This window comes from Apium graveolens, chromosome 9 (genome assembly GCF_009905375.1).
Source record: "Apium graveolens cultivar Ventura chromosome 9, ASM990537v1, whole genome shotgun sequence".
Lineage (NCBI taxonomy): Eukaryota > Viridiplantae > Streptophyta > Magnoliopsida > Apiales > Apiaceae > Apium > Apium graveolens.
Window position 1 is genome coordinate 189,321,089 of NC_133655.1, and position 26,279 is coordinate 189,347,367.

Here is a 26,279-nt window from a genome sequence, read left to right on the forward strand (position 1 = left end):
AGAGTTGCGAACTTATAAGATAGCGTGTTAATCTCTATTGAAACGTAAGTGAATATAGAGGTTTAGAACTTGTCATGCTAGCATAGGTTCATATATAATTGTTATGCATGATTCGTAGGTAGTTTTAACCATATTACTTGCCCTTTGTAATCATGATAGATAACTTGCATATTAAACCGTTATGTTGGTCAAATTCTATAAACATATAGGGTCTCAATATAATTGATGTCTATTCACCTTCTATCTCTTTTATGAATGTCTAGTAGTAGGGTATTCGTATAACGAAAGTTGACGTTTACTAGTTTCGTGTTATCTGATTAGTGTCATTACCATTGCATGTTAAGGTTAAGAATAAAAAGACTATTGAATGAAGTAGTAATGAAGTTAGAATCCCATGTCTGTGTTATATAAGAAAACCAACCTTTTTTCTCTCTTAGTTAATTGCATGTTAGTTAATAATCTTAGTTATAAAAAAAATAAACTTGTTATCATCTTCACATTGAATAGTAACCATAGCATTTTTGTATAAGTACATTAATTGAAATTAACCTAAACCAGTCTCTATGGGAATGAACTAGAATTAATTCTATATTACTTGTGATCGCGTATACTTGCATGAATATTAGCGCGTATTTTCGTCCTAACAAGTTTTTGGCACCGCTGCCGGGGACTCATGGTTATTTTTAGTTTATGTGCTTGACATCAGTGGTCGTTAAAGTTCATTGACTCGTATATTTTACTTACTTGTTTGCTTGTTGTTTTTTCAAGTACTCTAGATAGCTTGTATGCTAACGCATTCTCAACTTCGAAAAAGAACACTGGAAAAAGCAGAGGAGAAAGTTGAAGAAGGAATCTTAGTTGAGAAAGAAGAATAAGCTCTTGTTGCAATGGGTGAACTAAAGCGAATACAAAGGCTTTGATGGACTATTCTCAGCCAAAGATCAATGATATTTAGTCTAGCATTGTCAGACCAGCCATCGTGGCTAACACTTTTGAAATCAAAGCTAGCATGATTCAAATGGTGCAGAACTCAGTTAAGTTTGGGGGTTCTCCGACATAAGATCCCAACATGCATATTAGAGATTTTATCGAGATCTGTGACACTTTTAAATTCAACAATGTGTCTGAAGATGCTATTAAGCTAAGGCTTTTCCCATTCTCATGGTGGGATAAAGCTAAGTGTTGGTTGTATTCTCTACCACCAGGCTCTATCACTAAGTGGGAAGATCTTGCTCAAAAGTTTCTTACTAAGTTCTTTCCTATGGCTAAGACTGCTACAATCAGGAATGCTCTTACTCAATTTGCGCAGCAGTCTGGTGAGTCTTTGTGTGAGGCTTGGGAGCGATATAAGGAGATGCTTCGAAAGTGTCCCCACCATTGGATGCCTGACTGGATGATCATTAACTATTTCTACAATGGGTTGGGAGCAACTTCTAGACGCATGCTTGATACAACATCAGGTGGAGCCTTGTGGGCTAAGAACTACGATGAAGCTTATTAGTTGATTGAACTGATGGCTGCTAATGAATATCAGATCCCAACTCAGAGACTACCTCAGGGCAAGGTAGCAGGGATTCTGGAAGTAGATGCAGCTACTCCTATAGTTGCTCAGCTTAAGGCTTTGATGATGAAGGTGGATTCTTTGGTGAATTATGAAGTTAATCAGATTACTACTGTTTGTGAGCTTTGTGCTGGTGCGCATGAGACGGAGCAGTGTTGTAACGACCGAGAAATTATGCTTGTATTATATTATAATAAAGATAAATTATGTGTATTATTATGTGATTAAATGTGTTGAGTCGTAAAACCCTAATTGCTATGTGCTACGTGTTGTCTGTTTTGATCCGAACGTGTTTTGGATATTTATTGAGTGTTTTATCATAAGTTATATACTTTATATCAAAGCCCGTACAACTCAAACAGTGTTTTAAAAGCCCATTGGCCCTATTTTGCCAAAAACGACCTATACCATATCGCTATTCCAGAACCCCTAGACGTTTTACAAATTTACCTTTTTCGCTAAAAATGACTTTTCCGGACCCCTTCGGGTACCAAAAACCCCACAAAATCATATTTTTATTTTTTATATGATCATGTTAAATTATCATACATCATTTTTCTTTGCATATTTGTAATATTCATAATTTTTAGGAATTTTTAGCATTTATTTTGTATTTATTGGATATTTAAAAATTCATTATTAATACCCAAAAATTATAAAAATTGGGGCCAAATATTTTTATTAGATGTGTAATTAGCCCCTTAATTTTATTTAGGGGTATTATTTTCAGTACTATAAATACCTTATTTATTATTAATTAATTAGTTAATTATAATTAAAAAAATCAGAAAATCAAGAAATAATTTCTGTGGGTGAAGAACAACTGCAGAGATTCAATCGCAGATTTCATCGTGTTTCTGTTCACCAAATCGATCTTGTGAATAACCAAAATGATCATCCCGACCTCTACTTTCTATTCATATCACCAATTTGTTGTGTTGTTGATTTGATTTTCAATTCGATTTTTTTAGGGTTTATGCTTGAATTAGGCGTTTGTGATTTAAGAATCGTTTGATTGTTTTGATAAGTTATATAGCTTTAAATCGAGTTGAGGAATGATTTTGCAGGGTTAATTGATTCGTATAACCCCGGGAAGGTAGTTCCCGAGTGCTTGGGTTTTTAGCAACTTTGAATTCATTTTTTTTTTATTTTGGTGATGTTTCGATTGTTGTTGGGTATTGGGATTGATTGTAGAACTCAGTAGCTTTGATTCCGTGTATAAATCATTGAGTTTGGTGAAAGATTTCGGGGAGGGCCGTTTTTCCGACGAAGCTCATCGGGGAGCTTCGGTTTTTGCCGGAGATAGAGGAGGAGCGGAGTTTGAATGGCTGTGTTGCGGCGGAGAGGAGGCTGCAGTCGTAGGGAATCGATTAGCACCGAAAACGGAGCGAAACCGCGTTGATTTAGCCTCGTTTGAGACTCGCCGGAAAGCCGCCGGTACTGGCCACCATCGTCGGGTTTTGGGCTGTTCTTGAGGACCCGGGTTCGACCCGGTTTCAACCCGAAAATCGACCCGGGTTTGATCTTCAAAACCCGAATGAATTAACCTGTTTTCTGTTTTTGGATATTTAATTATTTGATTATATTTTATAAAATCCAAAATCCGATTTTAGTAATTCTAAAAATTAATTAAAAATTAGATTTAAATTATGAAAATTATAATTAATAATTTCTAAATTATTTTATTAATTTAGAAATTCGAAATTAGTTATTTAATTAGTTATTTAATTAGTTATTAGTTATTTATTAATTAATAATTAGGTAATTAATTAATAAATAATGATTAAAAATAAGTGAATAATATCATTAATAACTCGATAATTAGTTGAATATTACGAATAATTCGTATTTATACGAGTATTGGTTCGATAATTAGAATTATTATTCGAGCGATAATTTATTTCTTCGAAGAGTGTCGTAATAATTATTCGTATTGAATAATTAAATACCGATAATTAATTAATCATATAAGTTATAATAATAATAATAATAGTTCGATAATTATACGAGGAATGCGGGTAGCTCGTATTTATACGAGTAGTTGATCGTTGAGTTAGAGTATGGTGCGAATAATAATTATTTATTAGATAAATAGCGCATCAATTAGTTGTATCGATTATTTATTTGTAAATAATCGATCTAATCGAGCAAGTAATAATAATTTGTAAATAATTTAAAAATATAATTAAGTATTATTTAAATATAATTAATTATTTATAATTAATTATTAATTAATTGAATCTTGTTTAATTCATAATAATTAAACCGTTAGTCCAATTTAAGTGAAACGAAGACCCTTAGACTCAGAAAAATGAAACGAATCCAATAAAAATAATTGTAGGTCATAATTTTCTCCGAAAGAGAGTGGTCTTGTGATAGTTAATTGTTTATAGGACCTAATATAGGTAGAATTGAGTCAAATAAATCCCGAAAAATTATAATAAAATCAAATAAGGTTGGTTAATACAGGTATGAGTCTGGTAACATTTCTAAAAATATTTATAAGTCCAAAAATTAATTATGTACTATGTGCTTTATGTGATTATATGAACCCAATGTGCTAAATAATTATATGTGTATATATGCGAGTCAGATAGAAATGCATGGGTAGATTATTAGGGTTACGTAGTATCAATTCGAGATATGCGTATGTAATAAGTTATCTAAACGACTACCTTTCTATGATTGATTCAGTATCAGCAAGGCAGATCAAGCAAGAGACCGAAGGCGGTGAGTTGAACCAGGTTAAGTACGCGCCAGGCAAGTTTTTCCCCTATTCTAAATTCAGAATAGTGAATTATACCCCATTTTCCATATCAGTTACACTTGGATAATTCTTGTTCATATACACTGATACACAATTATTGATTCTTGTTTCTATTTCATTTCGATTTTTGATTTCTCCCAATTTATTGAATCCTCAATTCATATTCCAATATTTTCACCCTTGTTACATATATTACGATATATCCTGATATTGGGATACATCGAAAGCATGCCAATTATTCCGGATGCTCAGCTTTGGACTGGATAGTTAGGATACAGACTGGGTTTTACCCAGACCTTTAATTAATAGGCCATAGTTGCCTGAGTACTCCTTATGTTGGTTGGGTCTATGCAGTTGGGTATAGATCCGCACTGTATCCTGACTGATCAGTAGGTTATAATGCATAGTTAGTGCTTATTTCCAGTCTCATTCATTTGGCACTCGCTAGTAATGGCAAATTATTATTCTATACAGAAACAGATGGTTGTTCAAACCGACATATTATCGGTTCATTTATTCTTCTTTCTTTACCCTACATATATTGTTGCAGGCTTGTTGAGCAATTTTGGCTCACCCTCTTTTATTGTTATTCCCATTATTTTTCAGTCAATGTGGAGAATGAAACTCATCAGAACCCGCATAGTCAAGAAGCGAGTCAAGCAGCGGGACCCTCTTATACCAAGAGTGTTCATCCCTATTCCAGAAGAGAGCTTTGAGTTACCAGATCAGGTGTAACAGGAAAAGTAGTAATGTTGGTTTGAATAAAAGCTGTGTGGTGAGAATGTAGATAGAATAAAGTAATTGTAATAAAGAGAGTTCTTGAGACAGATTATTTTTATTTGGGTTTGTAATAAAGTTAGTGTGTCGTTCTTGTTTTTAACTCTTAACCTTAAAAGATCCTGAGTAGCAGTAGTTCGAGGTAATTATTATATTTATATTCAACTTGTGCAGGTTTAGTGAGTAGTTGATATTAATAATGCCCCAAATCTATACCCCGGATTTGGAGGGTGTTATAGTTGGCATCAGAGCTTAGGTTTTGACCCTTAAAAACAAGAACATTAGGGTTAAGATAAGATAGGAAGATCATATAGGATAGAAGTAAGAATGTTAGGATTGTTTGTTTATGTGATTAGAAGTTATGAGTTTTTGGATTGTGATGTGATTGTTCTTGTGTTATTATTGTTATGTATATTAGATGGCTTCTTTGTCGTCATCTACGGAGCGGACTGAGTCAGATCCAGTAGCAGCACTAGTACTAGCCCCAGCATCAGTGCAGGTTTTTCCTCCATTACCACCACCTCCACCATTACCACCTGGACCTGCACCAGAGGTACCCCTTGTACCAGAGGTACCAGACTTTGTTGATTATTTCCTTTATTTTGAGCCGGAGATACCTGATTTTCCACCATTAAAGTTTCCGATGTTTGATGTTCCTGATATTGTTGATATTCCACAGTAGGAGGACTTAGAGCCACAGGTTCCTGTGCCACAGTTTGAGATTCCAGAGATTCCACAGATGGAGCCAGAGTTAGAGCCACCTATATATGCACCCCAAGAACAGCTTGTTTTGTCTCCTGCACCGCTAGCTGTCTATGCCCCTGTGCCCGGAGTATACCAGTTCCCGCAGCCAGAGTTTATGGACGAGGTAGTGGTGGATCAGCCATTACCATTGCCTTCTCAAGGTTCCCACACAGATCTTCACGAGCATCGCACGGTTACATATCAGCGATACCATTCAGAGACATAGGAGAGGGTCAGATGGCAGGATCAGTGTAGGGAGATTTTTGGATTGTTTGAGATACAGGAGGATGGTCCAGTTCGAGCACTCCGACCAGACTACATCTTGAGAGAGAGACTACGCCAGATCCATAGGGCTGGTTCTCAGGAGCTTACTGACTTGAGGCAGCAGAACATACATACAGAGGCAACATATCGCAGGGCGATGAGACTCACAGAGGCAGTGTTAGAGGCTTTGCAGGAGGAGCTGAGCCGTGTGCCACCTGGATTCTGATCTCAGCAGACAGAGGAGTGTTGTATCTTGTATATTATCTGTAGATAGATGCAGCGTAGTATTGTATGACTAGTTTATATGAGTGTAGCTACTAGTTTTGACTGATAGCAGTAGCAGTACGACTGACATATTATATACTTTTGTATCAAGCATTGACACCTGCAGCTGGTGTCCTACCCATATATATATAAGATGAACCTTTTCATGTTTCCTTTATTTTATTTTTTTCAGTCATTTATGCATTTACATTTATTTTACTGTTTTACTGTTGCTTATTTTAAAATGTTGTTTTATTTATAATCATGTTGTACCCTTTATGTTTTCAAAATTTTAAAATTATTTTAAAAGGATTTATTTAAACATCACACTATTTTTACTCACTTATTTTAGATATTTGATAAATTGTTTTCTTTCCCCATATCAACTGTTTTAATGCTATTTTAATATTATAAAGACTATTTCTATTCCATAACACATGTTTAGTAAATTGTTATTAAAATAACCTATTGTTTTATTATCAGAAATATGGCACCTAAAAGAAAAGCACGACCCGACTCGTCTAACAGAAATACCGAGGGCCAAAACGATAATAATCAGATGGATCAGATGTTTCATCTCATGCAACAGCGGATGCTGATGATGTAGCAACAAATGCAGCAGAAACAGCAGCAGTTTCAACAACAAATGCTACAGCAAGCCGCTCATCCAGAACATCAAGTACCACCAGCAGCACCTGTAGTTACTTTCAAGCAATTCCAGTCGGTAAAGCCTCCGGAATTTGCCGGTTCCACAGATCCTACAAAGGCAAAAGCTTGGTTGAAGGAGATAGAAAAGGCTTTTACGTTGGTTAAAGTTGAGGAAGAACAGAAGACGGATTTTGCCAGCTACTTTCTGAAGGGAGAAGCTAATTACTGGTGGGAATCAAAGAAAGCTTTGGAAGGTGAAGGTGTGGTGACTTGGATAGATTCACTGATCTTTTCCTGGAAAAATATTTTCCTCGCTACATGAAGAAGCAGATGGAGATTAAGTTCCTGGAACTGAAGCAAGACAACTTATCGGTCACGGATTATGAAACCAAGTTTACTGAATTGGCCAGATTTGTTCCTGAGCAAGTGGATACGGATGAAAAGCGGGCCAAGAGATTCCAGAAGGGACTGAATCCATGGATTCGTAGCAGGGTAGCCGTATTTGAGCTGACGACTTATACGGCTGTTGTTCAGAAGGCCATGATCATTGAAGGTGAAAGTGAAGCAGCTCAGAAAGAGAAAGGACCAGGAAATTCCCATAACCGTTTCAAGAGAAGGCCGGGACTTCAAGCCTGAGGAAAGGTAAATGCCATGAGACCAGAACAGGGTAACCAGAGGATGGGTAATCGACCTTTAGCCCCGAATCAGCAGAAACTTATTCGACCTTTTATACCTGATTGCAGAACATGTGGTAAGAAGCATACTGGGATTTGCAACAAGCCAAATGTCACGTGTTTCAAGTGCAAGCAAAGAGGACAATACTCTAGAGAATGTCCGATGGGAAAGACAGAAATCACTTATTTCCAGTACGGAAGAAAAGGACATATCACCAAGGACTGTAGAGGAGTTGCAATGGCCGCTAGCATTCTAAGGGTTTTAGCATTACCTCTGCCTCCACTACCACCACAAAATCAGCCCAGGGCAAGGACTTTCAACATGTCAATGAAGAAAGCGGTACAGAGTCTGAATGTGGTTGCAAGTATGTTAGGTCACACACACACTGTAGAGGGGGTGAATATAGTGTATAGTACACTCAAATTGAACTTTAAGAACTTAAGTAACAGAAAACAAACTTTATTGAAACAATAAACTCTGTTACAGTATGGAACTGTTACCTCTCAGTGATGAACAAATATCACGAGAGCTGCTAGGGTTACAATGAATAATCTTGTCTAATAATGATAACACTTATAGTGTAAACCCTATGTCTGTGTTTATAAAAAACACAGTTACAAGATAATCGCTAATTGATATGGAATATAATTCTGCTTCCTAAAATATATCAATCAGATATCTTTTCTTCCAAGTATTCCATTCTTTACGGAATTCCTTCTCCATGCATATCTCTTCTTATGTTTATCTTGATCTTCTTTCCTTTAATCAACTACTGTCCTTATCCGATTGTCCTTCAGCACCTAAGTTCTGATATCTATCTTCTGATGATTATCTCCTGATAATATAAGTACTGATATCCTTAAGTCCTGACTTCCAGTATAAGTACTGATCAACAGTTAAGTACTGATTTAACCTGTTCAAATAAGATCTGAAAGCTAAACATAAAACATATTAGCCATGACATTATCAAATATATCTAACAATCTCCCCCAACTTGTAAATTAACATAATATACAAGTTTAACAGATATTTGATGATGTCAAAAACATTAAGTACAAATGCATGAGAATTAGACTAGATAACTACAACTTACAGTCCTTAAAGCTTTTACCAATTTCAACTTCTGATAACAACTTCAGTCTGTATAAATATCAGTATTTAAGCAGTTGTAGATCTTCGACTTGGCTTCATCATTTTCTGATCTCTCTGATGTCAGGAGTTGTTCTGAGATAGTTCTTCAACAAACATTTCTCAGCATATCTTAGTTCATCAATCATTCTCCTTTTAACATCTTCAAGCTCTGCAGTATCTTCACCAGTTTGAAAGATTGCAGCTCTGAGATCATTGATCTTTGCTTTTCTCAACTCCTGATCTAGTCTTATGACATAAGCTTTGTGAGACTCCAGATTGAATTCAAGTCCCTTAATACCAAGATATGTTCTGATCTGTGCAGTATTAGGCTTCATATCAACAATATCACCATTGTGATCTCTGTACTTTGGAACATATATGCTGTCAGACTTAACAGAATAAAGCCTTTTCTGTCTCTGAATCTGTTCTTTTAAGTAGTTTGCAGCAGTCTCTGTTATTCTGTCATCCACTTGAAGTAAGAAAAGTACATGCTCCAATTCTTCAAAATACTTCAATGGAATGGTATTTTGTCTTATATGATAAACCCTACCATCTGTCATGAAATACAACATGATGTATTCTTTCAAGTAGGTATGGTAAACCATCTGTACAGATTCCAGTTGATTCAATCTCTCAGGAGTTGCTCCAATACCTGGTTCACTCAAGGAAGTTGGATCATTGGTAGTGTTGTGTACTCTTCTTTCATCAGCACTTCCCAATCCAGTTTTATCTCTAGCTTCCTTTCCAGTAACTAGTCTTGCTTCAAAACCACTTGCAGTAGTCTTCAAAGATTGAGTCTGTTTTGCTTTAGTGAATCCTGGTAGGAGTGTCTTTGATCTATTTTCTGATATCAAGTTAACTTGAGCTCTGTCAGAGGTTACTTGCTTCTTCTGAATATCAGAACTTACAATTTCTTGACTCTGAACAACTTGAGCCATGTCAGAGGTTGTTTTAAGAACTTTTCTTGAAGTCAGAGCAAGATCATCCTTTTCATCAGTAATTTCTTCTTCCTCAAGAGGTACATAAACCTTGATAGGTTCACCAACCTTTTCTTTACCCTTAGATCTTGGATCTATCTGTGGTTGTGATCTAGCCAACGTTGCTTCAGTATGTGTCCTTTCTTTGATCACAATGCCTTTGAGTTTTGGAAGTGAATTTTTACCAGAAGCTTCAGATTTAGATGTGACTTTCTCTGATTTAAGTCTAGCTTCTTCTTCCTTTAAACTTTCCAAGTCTATTCCTGGATTTTCTTGAAGAAATAACTGTCTTGACATTTCCTCATCAAGATCTAGAAGTTCATCAGAACTTATCCTTTTACCAGCAGCAGAACTTATTCTTTTTCCAGTATCAGAACTTGTCATGTGACTAGCTTATCTTGATGTAAACCTTCTACCTTGCTATGACCGCTACCCATTCCAGAGTATCCTTGATCATCATTTCCATCATCCTTTCCTTGCAGTGTCTTGTTAGTGTTGCATTTGGAGTTAATTACCTTCTCCCCCTTTTTGGCATCAGCAGGTAGTAAAAGAGAGATAAGTAATTCCACTGAGGATTGGATTTCAGTAAGTTACGATTGCTGAGAAGCTTGATTTGTAAGAATGTCATCAATCTGAGCTTGTTGTTTCTCTTGAGTTTTCTCAATATAAGCAATCCTGTCAATGGTAGGTTGAAAGAACTTTTTCTTATCAATTTTCCAAACTTGTTCTTGTTTGAGAAAGTTCTCCTGAATCTTGTGTAGCTCTGCATGAGTAGTTGAATGAAGACCTTGTAGATGTTTAAAACTCAATGCAGTGACTCTAAGTTGGGTTTTTAAATCATCAGAATTTAACATTGCATCATCTTTAGTCAAGTGCTCAGCAAGATGTATTACAGTTGGAACACATGAAACTGAGTTCCATTCCTTAGTCCCTCCTGACCTGCAGGAGTTTCACTCCAAGGTACTGGTGCAACCCCGGTAACAAACTTATTTACCAGTTCAGACTTAGGAAGAGTCTGTTGAGAAGTATGTCATGAAGGACCTGCTTCATCAGCATCTACAGTTGGAGCAGCATCACCAGTATCTCCAGCATTTGCAGCATCAGAACTTAAAGAATCAGTATCTTCTGATAAGACAACAGTGTGAGTAGCAATGGAGGCTTCAGCATCCTCTAATTGCTGATCTGATACTAAGTTCTGATCAACAGCCATATCCTGATGCTCACCTAAAGTCTGATCATCAGCATCTTGATGCAGAGAAGGTGTTGTTAATAACTCTAGAGTTTGAACAGCATCAGTAACATGTATTGTGGAAGGATTATTTGATGTTGGAGCTTCTAAGAGAAATACTTCAGACATAACCAAGTGTTGAACATCAATATCAGCACTTGTGCCTGGATCAACAAGAGACACAGATGGTGAGTTAGCCTTATCAGATACAGCTTCCTGAGATGGAGTTGATGGAGAAGAAGTGACTGGAGCAAATTCCTTGTCTTGTGAGATCAGAGATTCCTGATCCCCTTCCTTAGCTGCTTCCTCTTCATCATCTGAAACTGGCCTTTGTGCCCTCTGTTTCTTGTACTTCCTTGTTGATTTGGATTCCTTGGGAGTTTCAGGAACTGTCATTCGTCTAAGCCTCTTGAGAAGCCTAGAACCCCCAATTTCAGAATCCTTCTGAGAAATCTCTTTCTCAGCTTCAGTTACAACAGGTTCTCTAGAAGAAACCTGTTCCTCAGAATCAGATTCATCTCTTAATGCAATCCTCCTTCTCTTTTGAGATGTTTGAGGAACATTCTTTGTCCTCTTTGGCTTGGAAGATGAAGGCTTCACAGTAGGTGTTGAAGATGAAGGTTGAGCAGTCTGTGAAGTGGAGAGATAGGATTTGAGATATGTTCTGAGGGTATGTTGAGTAGAATGAGAGGTAGGTACTGAGTTTGATGGATTTTGGGTGTTTGGAGTTGGTTGGACATCAGAGTAAACATATCTATAAGTATCAGGATCAGCATTTACCTCAACTGAGACTGTTACCAAATTTTATTCACAGATAAGCCAAGTAAAGGATTAGACTGAGAAATTAGAACTTAAACCTATACCAGAACTTAACAGTCATCAGAACATAATTTCTTAACTCGAAAAAGGAATGCCCATCTTAGTAAATCCTCATACAAGTTCTGAGTTATAGACTTCAGAACTTAATCATCAGAACGTGTAACTAGAACTTGTCCTCAGAACTTGTGCAACAATGACACAATGACTGTTTATCTACAATAACATATACCACCACAGAAATTTTCATCATTTAGATGGAGTGATTAGTGTGTGCATTAAGCTAAATAACAGACAAAGAGTAAAGTCTGATTCACGTCAGTACATCTTAGAAATAAGGCATAACTAAAATTTTGCTAAAGAGCTGTCATTGTCCTGAAACCTACTGATGAATGAGTTCATGCTTGAGTCCACCTCAACTGTTTTGTGCTAATTTTATGCATCTTTTGAAATTCTATTTTACAGTGGCTTCTCAGTGTAAGTGAATCACGACTGTTTATCAGAATTTATGCTATTATCAGAGTATTTCTCCAGTAATCATAGAGTGTGAAAAGTCACCAAGAAAATATTTTGCTTTTCTAATGCATATCTACTTAATACCAGCAATGCACTTGGGTCGTCCCTTCCACATTTTTACTCTAGATCTCAAAGGAGTACCTGATTTTAATCTTTGATCTTTTTGCTTTTTCTTTTGATAAGTGAGGTTTATCAGCACTTAGTACATTCAGCAGTTTTACTAATATCAGAACTTAACAGATGAGTAGCATTATTCTAATTTGTGACTTAGTAATAAGATATACAAAGTAAACTTAACTAAGCTCAATTATCAGAATTTGCTTGTGTCATAGGGTTTCCATTGAAATAATTACTTCTTACATGGAATCATTTGTTTATTGAAGACTACTAGGTCAGTATCTAGCACAGTTATCCTCATAGGATTGAATAGGTACTTGAACAGACATATCACTTATTAGAGTTTAGAAACATATATCAGACAACAGTCAGTACTTAAAGACATTTATCAATTAAGCACAGAATACACAATGAGATTAATTCTGTAAATACTGAGCATAAAGTCTGATAACACAGAACAAGACTAAGCAGATTTAGAGAAAGAACCTGAAACCATTCCAAGTTCATTTACCAATCTTGTAAAAGTAGCTTCACACAGTGGTTTTATGAAGATATCTGCTAGTTGTTGATCTGTGGGAACAAAATGCAATTCCACTGTACCTGCATCCACATGTTCCCTGATGAAGTGGTACCTGATGCTGATGTGCTTTGTCATTGAGTGTTGAACTGGATTACCTGTCATAGCAATAGCACTTTGATTATCATAGTAAATAGGGATTTTGAAATATGTTAACCCATAATCCAGTAACTGATTCTTCATCCAAAGAATCTGTGCACAACAGCTTCCTACAGCAACATACTCTGCTTCTGCAGTTGATGTGGAAATTGACTTTTGTTTCTTGTTGTACCAAGAAACCAATCTGCCTCCAAGAAATTGGCAGCTTCCACTTGTGCTTTTCCTGTTCTAGTTCTGACACCTGCATCAGGATTTCCAATTATCAAATCAGGTGTATGTGATTTTGTCCACTTCCTTGCAGATGGAAGGTTTTCTCTAGAACTGGATGCTCCCCCATGATCCATGCTATTTTCATTTTCATTTTCTGATGCTCCCCCTGAAACTATGCTCTCTGAGTTGGATTCTTCAGTATTTAGATTTTCAGCACTATCAGAACTTGGCTTATCAGAACTTGACGAATCAGAACTTGAAGAGCCAGATGCATGTTCTGATGTTTCTTGAGATGTGGTAGGATCTTAAGTATGCTCCCCCTGCATAGGTGCATCTTCCTTTGACGTAGTCTCCACAGTTTCAATAACATCAGAGTTTAATCCATCAGAGTTTACAGTATCAGGACTTAGACTATCAGGATTTTCTGTATCAGAATTTGAGTCTTCATTTTCAAATCTCAGCTGATCATGGTCAATGAAATCTTCAAGACCAGTAATCTTTTTGTCATCAAAAGAGACATTGATAGATTCCATGACCACTTTTGTTCTCAAATTATAGACTCCAAAGGCTTTTGTGGAAAGTGGATATCCAACAAAGATTCCTTCATCAGCTTTTAGATCAAACTTTGATAGCTGTTCAGGATGAGTCTTGAGAAAAAAACACTTGCATCCAAATACATGAAAATATTTCAGATTTGGCTTCTTTTTCTTCACCATCTCATATGATGTTTTTCCATGCTTGTTAATGAGTGTTGCATTTTGAGTAAAACAAGCAGTCTGCACAGCTTCAGCCCAGAAATAGGTTGGAAGCTTTGCTTCTTCAAGCATTGTACGTGCAGCTTCAATGAGAGTTCTATTCTTCCTTTCAACAACTCCATTTTGCTGTGGAGTTCCAGGAGCAGAAAATTCCTGCTTTATTCCATGGCTTTTGCAGAACTCTTCTATTATCAAATTCTTGAACTCAGTGCCATTATCACTCCTTAAAACTTTCACAGAATCTTTGACCATTTTATCCAGATGTTTGATATGATCAATCAAGTTTGATGCAGTTTCACTTTTTGTATGCAAGAAATACACCCATGTGTATCTGGTGAACTCATCCACTATGACCAACGCATACTTCTTCTTTGCAATAGACATGACATTTACTGGACCAAATAGATCAACATGTAGTAGATGATAAGGCTCAAGAATTGATAATTCAGTCTTGCTCTTGAATGAAGATTTTCTTTGTTTGGCTTTCTGACATGAATCACAAAGACCATCAGGAGCAAATACTGTGTTTGGCAATCCTCTCACAAGATCTTTCTTGACCAGTTCATTTATATTGTTGAAATTTAAATGAGAGAGTTTCTTATGCCAATTCCAGCTTTCTTCAATTGATGCTCTACTCATCAGACAGATTGCAGATCCATCAGTACTTGTTGAAAGCTTAGCTTCATAAATGTTACCACGCCTGTATCCTTTCAGAACAACTTTGCCTTTAGATTTACTCACAATTTCACAGTGTTCTTCAAAGAAATCAACATGATAACCTCTGTCACAGATTTGACTTATACTCAGTAGGTTGTGTTTAAGTCCTGAGACTAGAGCTACTTGTTTAATTATGACACTTCCAAGATTGATATTGCCATATCCCAATGTTTTTCCAATGTTGCCATCTCCATAAGAAACACTTGGGCCAGCTTTCTCCACAAAGTCTGATAGCAGGGCCTTATTTCCAGTCATATGTCCTGAACATCCACTGTCCAGAACTAGAATATTTTTCCTGTTGCCCTGCAATCACAAAGACCACTAATTAGTAATTTTAAGGACCCAGACTTGCTTGGATCCTTTGGCCTTATTAAGTTTATTAACATTTGCAGCGGATTTAGCATCAGAGTTTATGTTAACAATTTTCTTATCAGAACTTACATTATCAGACTTTGAATCAGAATTTACACTAGAAGGAACAATGGAAACTTTTTTCAAAGAAGGTTTTATTTGATAATAATCATAGTACAAACTATGATATTCCTTACAAGTATAAATGGAATGCCATAAACTACCACAATGAAAATAAGGATTTTGTGGTTTGTATCTAACAATCTGACTCTTAACTCCTGATTTTAAAGGTAAGGAGTTAATATTCTTATTCTTCCTGCAAAAAGAAGCCAGATGGTTAGAACTTCCACAGTTATGACATGTTTTCCTAGGAGCATCAGGAACAGGTTTATAATCATTGCTTTTATTCACACCTTCCTTTCCATTCCTATTTTTCCTAGGTGATTTTACCTTGTTTGCATTCTTAACATCTTTTAGCTTATGCTTAAGCTGCTTCTTTGTCATTAAGCCTATGTTCACTTCAGCTGTCTTTTCCTGTTTTAGTTTGTCAGAAGTTAATTTCTTTGTAACTTCTGATTTTTCATTTTCAGACTTTACAGTTACAAACTTAACAGGTTTTAACTTTGGCTTTTGCTTATCAACAGACTTAATTTCTTCAGTTCCTTTATCTTTCTTATCTTCTCCATAACCTAAGCCCTCTTTCCAGTTTCCACTACTTAGCAAATTTTGAGTTGTTTTGCCAGAGTTAGTCCAAGTCTTGATAATCTCTCTTTCCTTTTCTAACTCAGTTTTTAGAGATTCATTTAATTTTAGCACTTCATTCCTAACATAAAAAGCATCATCACTATCCTTCTGAGTTTGATGGAACATGACTAACTCTTTTTCTAAGAAATCATTTCTTTTCTTAAATGCAAGATTTTCAGAAGTTAATCTTTCACATGTTAAAGTTTGATCTCTATAACTAACAAACATGGTTTTAAGATATCTTCTCAACTCATTAATATCATCAGTATGAAAAGCATAAGTAGTCTGAGGTACCTTTGTTTCAGCAGCTTCAGAACTGCTCTCAGCACTTTTTTTATCAGCATTTGCCATCAATGCATAGTTTTCCTCACTTTCAGAGTCTGAGGTGTCTGTCCAGCTTTTTTGCTTTGTGACAAGAGCCTTGCCTTTGTCACCCTTTACCTTCTTGCAGTCAGGAGATATGTGGTCTTTCTCACCACAGTTATAGCATTTAACATTGGTGTAATCTCCTCTGTCAGACTTTCCTCCTCTGCCTTTAGATCTTCTGAAATTCTTCTTATCAGAACTTATGCCTTTCCTAGAAAACTTCTTTTCCTTCCTGAACTTCCTGTATGCAATCTTTGTGATTCCTTTCACCATAAGAGCACACAGCTTCATCATCTCCTCATCAGCATCAGTCTCAGGCAAGCTTTCAGAATCTGAGTCATCATCACTCTCAGAACTTGATGACTCAGTATCAGACTTTATGAAAAGAGCTTTACCCTTGTCTTTCTTTGAGGAAGCTGCTTTAGGGAATTCTTCTTCAGCCTTAAGAGCAACTGTCCTTGACTTTCCTCCTTTCCTCTTGCTTCTTTGTTCCATCTCCAGCTCATGAGTCTTGAGCATTCCATAGATTTCGTCAAGAGTTGTTTCATCAAGATTGTAGTTGTCTCTTATTTTCATTGCCTTCAAATCCTAGCATTCAGGAAGAGCTAACAGGAACTTAAGGTTTGAATCTTCAAGATAATACTCTTTATCAACCAATGACAAATCATTCAAAAGTTTGACAAATCTATCATATAAATCATTCAATGACTCATTAGTCTTTGAGTCAAAGTGTTCATACTCTTGAGTGAGTATTGTCTTCCTGTTCTTCTTAATTGTGTCAGTTCCCTGACACCTTGTTTCCAGAGCATCCCATATTTCCTTAGCAGTCTTGCAGTTGATTACCCTGTTTGACATTACATTATCAATGGCACTATGCAGTAAGTGTCGTACCTTAGCATCCTTAGCAATTGATGCTATGTCTTCAGCAGTATAATCACTCTTATCTTTTGGTACGGTCTTTGCTGCTTCACCTGCAACTGCAACAGCAAGCTTGGTTGGTTTGTGAGGGCCTTCCTTGATTCTATCAAGGTATTCTGGATCTGTTGCTTCCAGGAACATGGTCATCCTTACCTTCCATATGGGATATTCAGATGGTCTCAGTATGGGAACTCTGATGGTCTCATACCGACTCTGAATTTGTGTATTTGGTGATTCCTCAGTTTTGGTAGGCTTAGTTGGAGTTTCTGTGTCCGACATGATTGTGTTTGGATCTTTAACTGTATGTATGTTAACAGATAGGCTCTGATACCAATTGTTAGGTCACACACACACTGTAGAGGGGGTGAATACAGTGTATAGTACACTCAAATCGAACTTTAAGAACTTAAGTAACAGAAAACAAACTTTATTGAAACAATAAACTCTGTTACAGTATGGAACTGTTACCTCTCAGTGATGAACAAATATCACGAGAGCTGCTAGGGTTACAATGAATAATCTTGTCTAATAATGATAACACTTATAGTGTAAACCCTATATCTGTGTTTATAAACTACACAGTTACAAGATAATCGCTAATTGATATGGAATATAATTCTGCTTCCTAAAATATATCAATCAGATATCTTTTCTTCCAAGTATTCCATTCTTTACGGAATTCCTTCTCCATGCATATCTCTTCTTATGTTTATCTTGATCTTCTTTCCTTTAATCAGCTACTGTCCTTATCTGATTGTCCTTCAGCACCTAAGTTCTGATATCTATCTTCTGATGATTATCTCCTGATAACATAAGTACTGATATCCTTAAGTCCTGACTTCCAATATAAGTACTGATGAGCAGTTAAGTACTGATTTAACCTGTTCAAATAAGATCTGAAAGCTAAACATAAAACATATTAGCCATGACATTATCAAATATATCTAACAAGTACGCTCCCTGTGAATTCCGTAAATGCTCAAGTATTGATTGATTCAGGAGCTACAAGATTGTGAGGTTCAATGGTTAGTGAAGTGCTAGTCATAAAATTAGCAAATGATGATCAGGTTACGGTAGATCGAGTATGTCCAGTATAAGAATCCTGATTTTTGTAATATTTTAAAACTTCTGTGAATAGTAACTTGAGCTGATTAAGTAATACGTATGGGGATCATCATAAAATGAATAGTGAAATTTTGAGAATCCGAGATCATATTCTTGTTTATCGAGGAAAATAAGTGAATGTAAAAGCCGACGGAATTCGAAGATTCACGATTATACTACGTATTTTCGTATCCGTAAAGAATGACGTAGAACTGGGAATACTACATGAAATAAATAATATATCAAGGTGTTTCTATGATCAAGAGAAGGAATGAAATTGGTTATAGGATTATAAGTGATAAAAGAAATCGCTACGAAACAAGTCGTTATACGTGGAAGCTATCGGAATGGAACGACGATTGCGTTTACGATAAATAAACGAATGAGAAATTAAATCCCATGCAAGTTGTCCATGCATAACCAAGTCTTAACTAGTAGTTAGGAGTGTAACTAGATGATTAGAAGCTAACTAGAATAGTTAGTGGAATAGTGTTGAATAGTGATGGGAGACAAACAAGTACACAAGCCATACTTATCCCTTTTCTCACTTCACCGCACAATCAAACCAACCCATACCTTTGCCAAATTATTGTCAAATATGCTGCATACATCCCATATATTCATTATACACTCCCACACTTTAGCCACAAAGGAAAACAACCCCTTTTCCCTCACTTAAAGCTCTCCCATTTTTCATTCCAGCAGTTCGGATTTTCTGAGCAAGGGAGAAATAAAAATAGATAACTCAAAATATACTTATTAAAATATCATAAAATTTTTACCATAGCTTCTCTATATCATGGGTAATCTTCGTACCAAATTTCAGCCTCAAATTATTTTGTTTCAATTTTATAAAAATGTTTGAATGAGGTGCTGAAAAGTAACTCCGAAATTCTAACTTGTTTCTTGGTTTTGTTTCTTAAGGATCTAGCCCTTCTAAGTGTTTTCTAAGAAAACCAAGCCTCAATAATCCTAGAACTAACCTTCCTAGTGTCCAAGAAGGTATAACTTTCAACCCTTTAAGGTTTTATGGTTAGATTTAAGAGTTATGTTTGTTGTAGTGTTAAGATCCAAAGGATTGTGTTTGTTTGAGTTTGTATTGATTATGTTCTTGCTAAAGGCTAGAGATGTTGAGTTGTAATACATGTATGTGGTACTAGATAGAGCATATAAGGTGTATGTGGGTGGATCTTGAGAAGTAATTGTGCTTATGATTGTTATAGGTAGTGATTGTGTTAAGATCAAGTAGTAGAAATTGAGTTTGGGCATTCTTGCACTTGATCTGTATTCTGCAGGACATTCGGCCATGAAAATGGTTAAAATTTGAAAATCACTGGCCATTCCCAGATAGATCTTGTTTTTTAGTTTCTATACATGTGTAGATCATCATGAGGAGATTTACGGTTTAGGAGTTATGGTCGTTTTAGTGTAAAACATTTCTGCAATTAGCCAACTGCACTTAAGTCCACTTGCATGGTGATTTTGAAGGACTTAAAATAATTTCGAGATTCTGGAAAAATTATGAAAAATGAATATGACAGTAGAGAAGACTGTCCAAAAAGAATTTTGAGAAAATATTAATTGTTCGATTTTATAAAAATATTTTGGTAAAGAGAGCGCAAGCGAGAAACGCATAAAAACCTAGTTTTAACGCGCGTTTTCTCACATTCGAGCTTAAAACTCGAAATGGACTTTCTAAAGCGAATGATCGATTTCAAAACTCGACCATGTTATAAAGTGAGAATATAAGTGTTGATAATGTGACGATCGGAGATTCGTTATACTTGAGTAGTTGCGAAAGTTGCTTAATAAGAGCGAGACGTTAATCGTGTACTAACTTAGACCGTTGGTTCTTATTTATAGATCGCCAACCAAACACCAGAGACCATACCACTTCGATTACTCGAGGCAAGTTTTCAAAACCCTATCTCATACTATCCATGCTATATATATACTATTGTGATATTGATGCCATGATTTACAGTTCAAATATATATGCTTGTCTATGATATCAATGCATACGAATTATGCGATTGTTTACGAAAACAAATTTCGTTTTACACAAGTATGAGAATTTGAAACGTATTTCAAATATAATATATGATAATGGGAGTCGGAGATATTTTAATAAAGATTTAATTCCGGAGAGAGATGGACGCGAAAAATTTCTATTTCGATAAACAAAGTACGTTCGCGTAATATATATATCAAGCGAACGATTGAGATTTTGACTTAAACTTCGAGAAATATTGATTTATTCATTTAAGGGACACCCTTACTTGATTGATTATTTTATAAAGCGATACTTAAGGGATTATTAAATATCCAGAAAGTATTTAAAAATATATTGAATAGTTTATAAATCATTTCACGTTATTTAATAAAGATTTAACTATTCAAAGAGCAATATTAGGATACCAAATCCGGTTTTGATTATTTGATTAAGGTGTCTCCATTCGTTGGACCTTATTCAGAAATATTTTATATTTAAAATTTTATTAATTCATTGAACCTTATACAAAGATGTTTTATTTATAAGATTTTATCAATTCATTGAATCCCTCTTAAATTATTATGAGACCTTAGATATTTAGTATCTTCGGACTTCTAAAAACTTATTTAAAAATAGACATAGTTCCCAAAGGTACTTTCTAAATTATTCAAAACTCTTGAAAGAGATTAATCATTTGAAACGTATCAAAACCTTAGGGAACTTAGTCTAGAAGCATAAGAGTTTTGCTTCCTCGTTCAATAAAGAACAAGTGAGAAATATATGTGTCACCCTACTACAGATAGGGATTTGAAAATGATTTAAATTCAAAACTCCGACAACTCCCAAAGATCAATTGAGTTAAAAGTGATGAATAAATCATCTTATTTACTGGTCAACTTTAAATGACCTATTCCTTCGAAAAAGGATTTTGAATTCAAAGTGATGAATAAATCATCTGATTTAAAGGTCAACTTTTAACGACCTATTCCTTTGAAAAAGGATTTTGAGCAAAAGATATAATTGTTTTGGGACTGGAATGTGGCCTGCCCGGCACGGAGTGGTATCGGGCAGTGACCTGGCGCGGAGTGGTGCATTATGCAAGCGCGGAGTGGCGCATTGTACAGTTATATGGTATATATGACCATTGACTTTCAGACTTGCACGACAATGGGCAACCACCGTGTAGTGTCTTGATGAGCCCAAAGGCGGCTAGGTTTGTATTCCTTCTACTAGTAGAGAAAATTTCGTATTCGGCTGATCACCGATACATGGTTTATTCCAGTATAGTCCCTTTCTTCCATTTTGGAAAAAAAACTGTTGTGAAATATACAACAGAGAGCCAATAAGGCTGAGTTTTAAACAAGGATATGATGAATATATATCAAATCCATTTGAGAAATCTGCCGATAAGGATGAGTTTAAATAAGGATGTTGATGATTATATATCAAATCTATTTGAGAAATCTGCCGATAAGGTTGAGTTTTAAATTGGGATGTTGACGAATCTATATCACACCCATTTGAGAATCTTGGTTCGAGTAACATCTTGAGATTTTGAAATAAAATGAGTACGAGTATAAAATGATTTTGAGAAACAGATGAATACAAGTATTCAGTGGATATACTATTGTAGTTGATTTTGAGAATACTATAAATTTGACAAGCATATAAACTTTCAGAATGCTTTGGAGATACAAAGTATAATTATTGGTTTTATTTATCCTTACATACTTAATTATGGGGATATATACCTTGCTGAGCTATAATGCTCACCCTTGATTTTATATATCATATCACAACAGACTACCAACATGGATCAGACCAGGACTGCTGTCCTTAGGCGGGTAAGGAACGCTCGTGAGTTCCGTAGGCTTTTTGTGCGCCAGCCCCGTCAGGTAGATAAGTGGAGATGATTTATTTGATACTGTTTCCAAGCATATAACCTGTGTGTGTGTGAGTTTGAATAAAAGGTCGAGTAATATTGTGAAAAGAGAATTATTTAATTGATAAGTGATCATAATGACCCGAATTCACGACCTTGGATTTGGGGTTGTTACATCTAGGTTGTGATATTGAAATAGGGAGATGTCATTTCTCAGTTGACTTGATACCTTTCAGGTTAGGAGAATTTGATGTTATTTTAGGAATGGATTGGCTAGCTAGTAATAATGCTCAAATTGATTGCGCAAATAAGAAAGTAAAAATGCAAACCAAAGAAAATACAACAGTAATATTCAAAGGTGAAAAACAAAAGCAAAGATTCTTAACAATAATATAGACGAAACGATTGCTACATCAAGGATGTCAAGCTTACTTAGCTTATGTGTTGGATACCGACAAAGAGAGCCCGAAGATTGAAGATATTCCTGTAGTTTGTGAGTTTCCCGACGTCTTTCCAGATGAACTTCCAGGACTACCTCCGGATCGAGAAATTGAGTTCACTATTGATTTGACACCAGGGACTGAACTAATTTTGAAAACTCCATATCGAATGGCACCTATTGAAATGAAGGAATTAGTAAAGCAATTGCAAGAACTTCTCGACAAAGAAATTATAAGGCCAAATGTATCCCCATGGGGCGCACCAGTATTGTTCGTGAAAAAGAAGGACGGTAGCATGTGACTGTGTATTGATTATCATGAGCTGAACAAGTTAACTATCAAGAATAAATATCCTTTGCCTCGCATCGATGACTTATTTGATCAACTGAAAGGAGCAGCATGGTTTTTGAAAATTGACTTACGATCAGGCTATCATCAGTTAAAGATCAAGGCAGAAGATATTCCAAAGACTGCGTTCAGAACGAGGTATAGACACTATGAATTTCTTGTGATGGCTTTTGGATTGACGAATGCCCCTACAGCATTTATGGATTTGATGAATCGAGTATTCAAGAAGTACCTGAATAAGTTTATCATTGTATTTATTGATGACATCTTGATCTATTCAAAGACGGAAGAAGAACATGCAGCGCACTTAAGAACGACATTGGAGACATTACGAAAGGAACAGCTCTATGCGAAATTTTCAAAATGTGATTTTTGGTTGAAGGAAGTGCAATTTTTAGGACACATCATCAGTATTGAAGGAATTCAAGTGGACCCAGCCAAGATTGAAGCTATTTTAAATTGGGAAAGACCAAAGACTCCAACGGAAGTCCGAAGTTTCTTGGGATTAGCCGGTTACTACAAAAGATTTGTTAAGGATTTTGCAAAGATAGCCACCCCATTGACGAAGTTGACACGAAAGAATGAAAAGTTCGAATGGAACGAGAAATGTGAAGCAAGTTTCCAAGAGTTGAAGAATCAATTAGTAACCGCACCTGTTCTTGTTTTACCTGACGATCAAGGAGATTTTGTCATATACAACGACGCTTCGTATCGAGGACTTGGATGTGTTTTGATGCAATATGGCAACGTGATCGCATATGCTTCTAGACAGTTAAAGCCGCATGAACAAAAATATCCGACGCACGATCTCGAACTAGCAGCAATCGTATTCGCACTGAAACTCTGGAGACACTATCTATACGGTGAAAAATGTGAGATTTAAACGGACCATAAAAGCTTGAAGTATATTTTCACACAAAAGGAACTCAACATGCGACAGCGATATTGGCTAGGGTTAATAAAGGACTACGATGTTTCAATCAATTATCATCCAGGCAAGGCCAATATAGTAGCAGATGCGTTAAGTCGAAAGGAACGACTGAATCTGTTAACATCTTCAAAAGACTTAATCAAGGAATTCGATAAACTGGAGATTGAAGTTCATGTTCCAGAAAGCTCTACTGAAATGATTTACGCTATGACTTTTCAGCCGAAACTATTGGAGAAAATAAGAAGGTGTCAAGAAGAAGTAATGGATCAAGAGATCGACAACTTGACAGGAGAAGAGATTACCAGTTAGAAGGATGCCAAAGGAATTTTTCGAGTTGCTTCGAGGATCTGGATACCTAACATACCGGAACTAAAAGCGGAAATTTTGCAAGACGCTCATAGTTCAAGATATTCGATTCACCCCGGAAGCACAAAGATGTACAGAGACCTGGAGGAAAATTTTTAATGGCCAAATATGAAGAAAGAAATAGCGGAATGGGTTAGTAAGTGTTATACGTGCCAAAGAGTTAAAGCTGAACATCAACGCCTGAGCGGATTACTACAACCCCTAGATATTCCCGAATGGAAATGGGAACACTTAGCTATGGATTTTGTAGTAGGACTTCCAAGGACGAAAGCAAATCATGATGCAATTTGGGTTATCATTGATCGATTAACGAAGTCAGCACATTTTCTTCCGATCAACGAAAGGTTTTCACTGGACAAGTTAGTACACTTATATCTCAAGGAAATCGTGATGCGTCATGGAGTACCTGTATCTATTGTATCGGATCGAGATCCCCGTTTTAATTCAAGATTTTAGAGACAATTCCAAGAATGTCTAGGAACCAAGTTGAACATGAGTACTGCTTATCATCCACAAATAGACGGGCAAAGTGAAAGAACTATTCAGACAATCGAAGATATGTTACGAGTCTGTGCAATAGACTTTGAAGGCAATTGGGATGAACATCTACCGCTAGTGGAATTTTCTTACAATAACAGCTATCAAGTGAGTATCGGGATGCCACCTTATGAAGCTTTATATGGAAGAAAATGCAGATCACCTACATGTTGGGATGAAGTTGGAGAACGCAAGATTCTAGGTCCAGAACTGATTTAGTAGACCAAGGAAAAAGTAGAACTTATTCGAAAGCAACTTGAAGCAGCACAAAATCAACAACGTAAATATGCAGATCAATCCAGAAAAGATATGGACTATCAGGAAGGAGAACATGTATTGCTAAAGGTATCATCATGGAAGGGACTAATGAGGTTTAGAAACAAGGGCAAATTAAAACCTCGTTTCATTGGACCATTTGAAATTTTGAAGAAAGTCGGAAAGGTTGCGTACGAGTTAGCTTTACCACCCCATATGCAGCGTATTCATAATGTAATTTCATGTATCTATGTTTAAGAAGTACAATCCTGATACAAGGCATGTAATAGAATATGAGCCAATAGAACTTCAGGCAGATTTATCGTATGTAGAGCAGTCGATAAGAATTCTAGATCGGCAAGAGAGGGTGTTAAGGAATAAGTCTGTACCATTAGTGAGAATTTTGTGGATTAACCCAGCGGTTGAAGAATTAACCTGGGAGCTTGAGAGTGATATGTTAGAGAAGTATCCTCAGTTATTTACATAGTGTGATTCTGAGGACAGAATCCTGTTAAGGGGGGGAAAATGTAACGACCGAGAAATTACGCTTGTATTATATTATAATAAAGATAAATTATGTGTATTATTATGTGAGTAAATGTGTTGAGTCATAAAACCCTAATTGCTATGTGCTACGTGTTGTCTGTTTTGATCTGAACGTGTTTTGGATATTTATTGAGTGTTTTATCGTAAGTTATATACTTTATATCAAAGTCCGTACAGCTCAAACAGAGTTTTAAAAGCCCATATTTCAAACAAAATCATTGGCCCTATTTTGCCAAAAACGACCTATACCATATCGCTATTCTGAACCCCCAGACGTTTTACAAATTTACTTTTTTCGCGAAAAATGACTTTTCCGGACCCCTTCGGGTACCAAAAACCCCACAAAAATCACATTTTTATTTTTTATATGATCATGAAATTATCATACATCAGTGTTCTTTGCATTCTTGTAATATTCATAATTTTTGGGAATTTTTAGCATTTATTTTGTATTTATTGGATATTTAAAAATTCATTAATAATACCCAAAAATTATAAAATTTGGGGCCAAATATTTTTATTAGATGTGTAATTAGGCCCTTAATTTTATTTAGGGGTATTATTTTCAGTACTATAAATACCTGATTTATTATTAATTAATTAGTTAATTATAAATAAAAAATCAGAAAATCAAGAAATAATTTGTGTGGGTGAA

General features: G+C 35.8%; 1 non-coding gene across 1 annotated transcript; it reads right to left on the minus strand.

Moving 5' to 3' along the window:
• Window positions 1-1,276: 1,276 nt before the first annotated feature.
• LOC141688704 (small nucleolar RNA R71) lies at window positions 1,277-1,383 on the minus strand. Its single transcript, XR_012562137.1, has one exon. It is a non-coding gene; the product is annotated as a small nucleolar RNA R71 (small nucleolar RNA).
• Window positions 1,384-26,279: the final 24,896 nt, after the last annotated feature.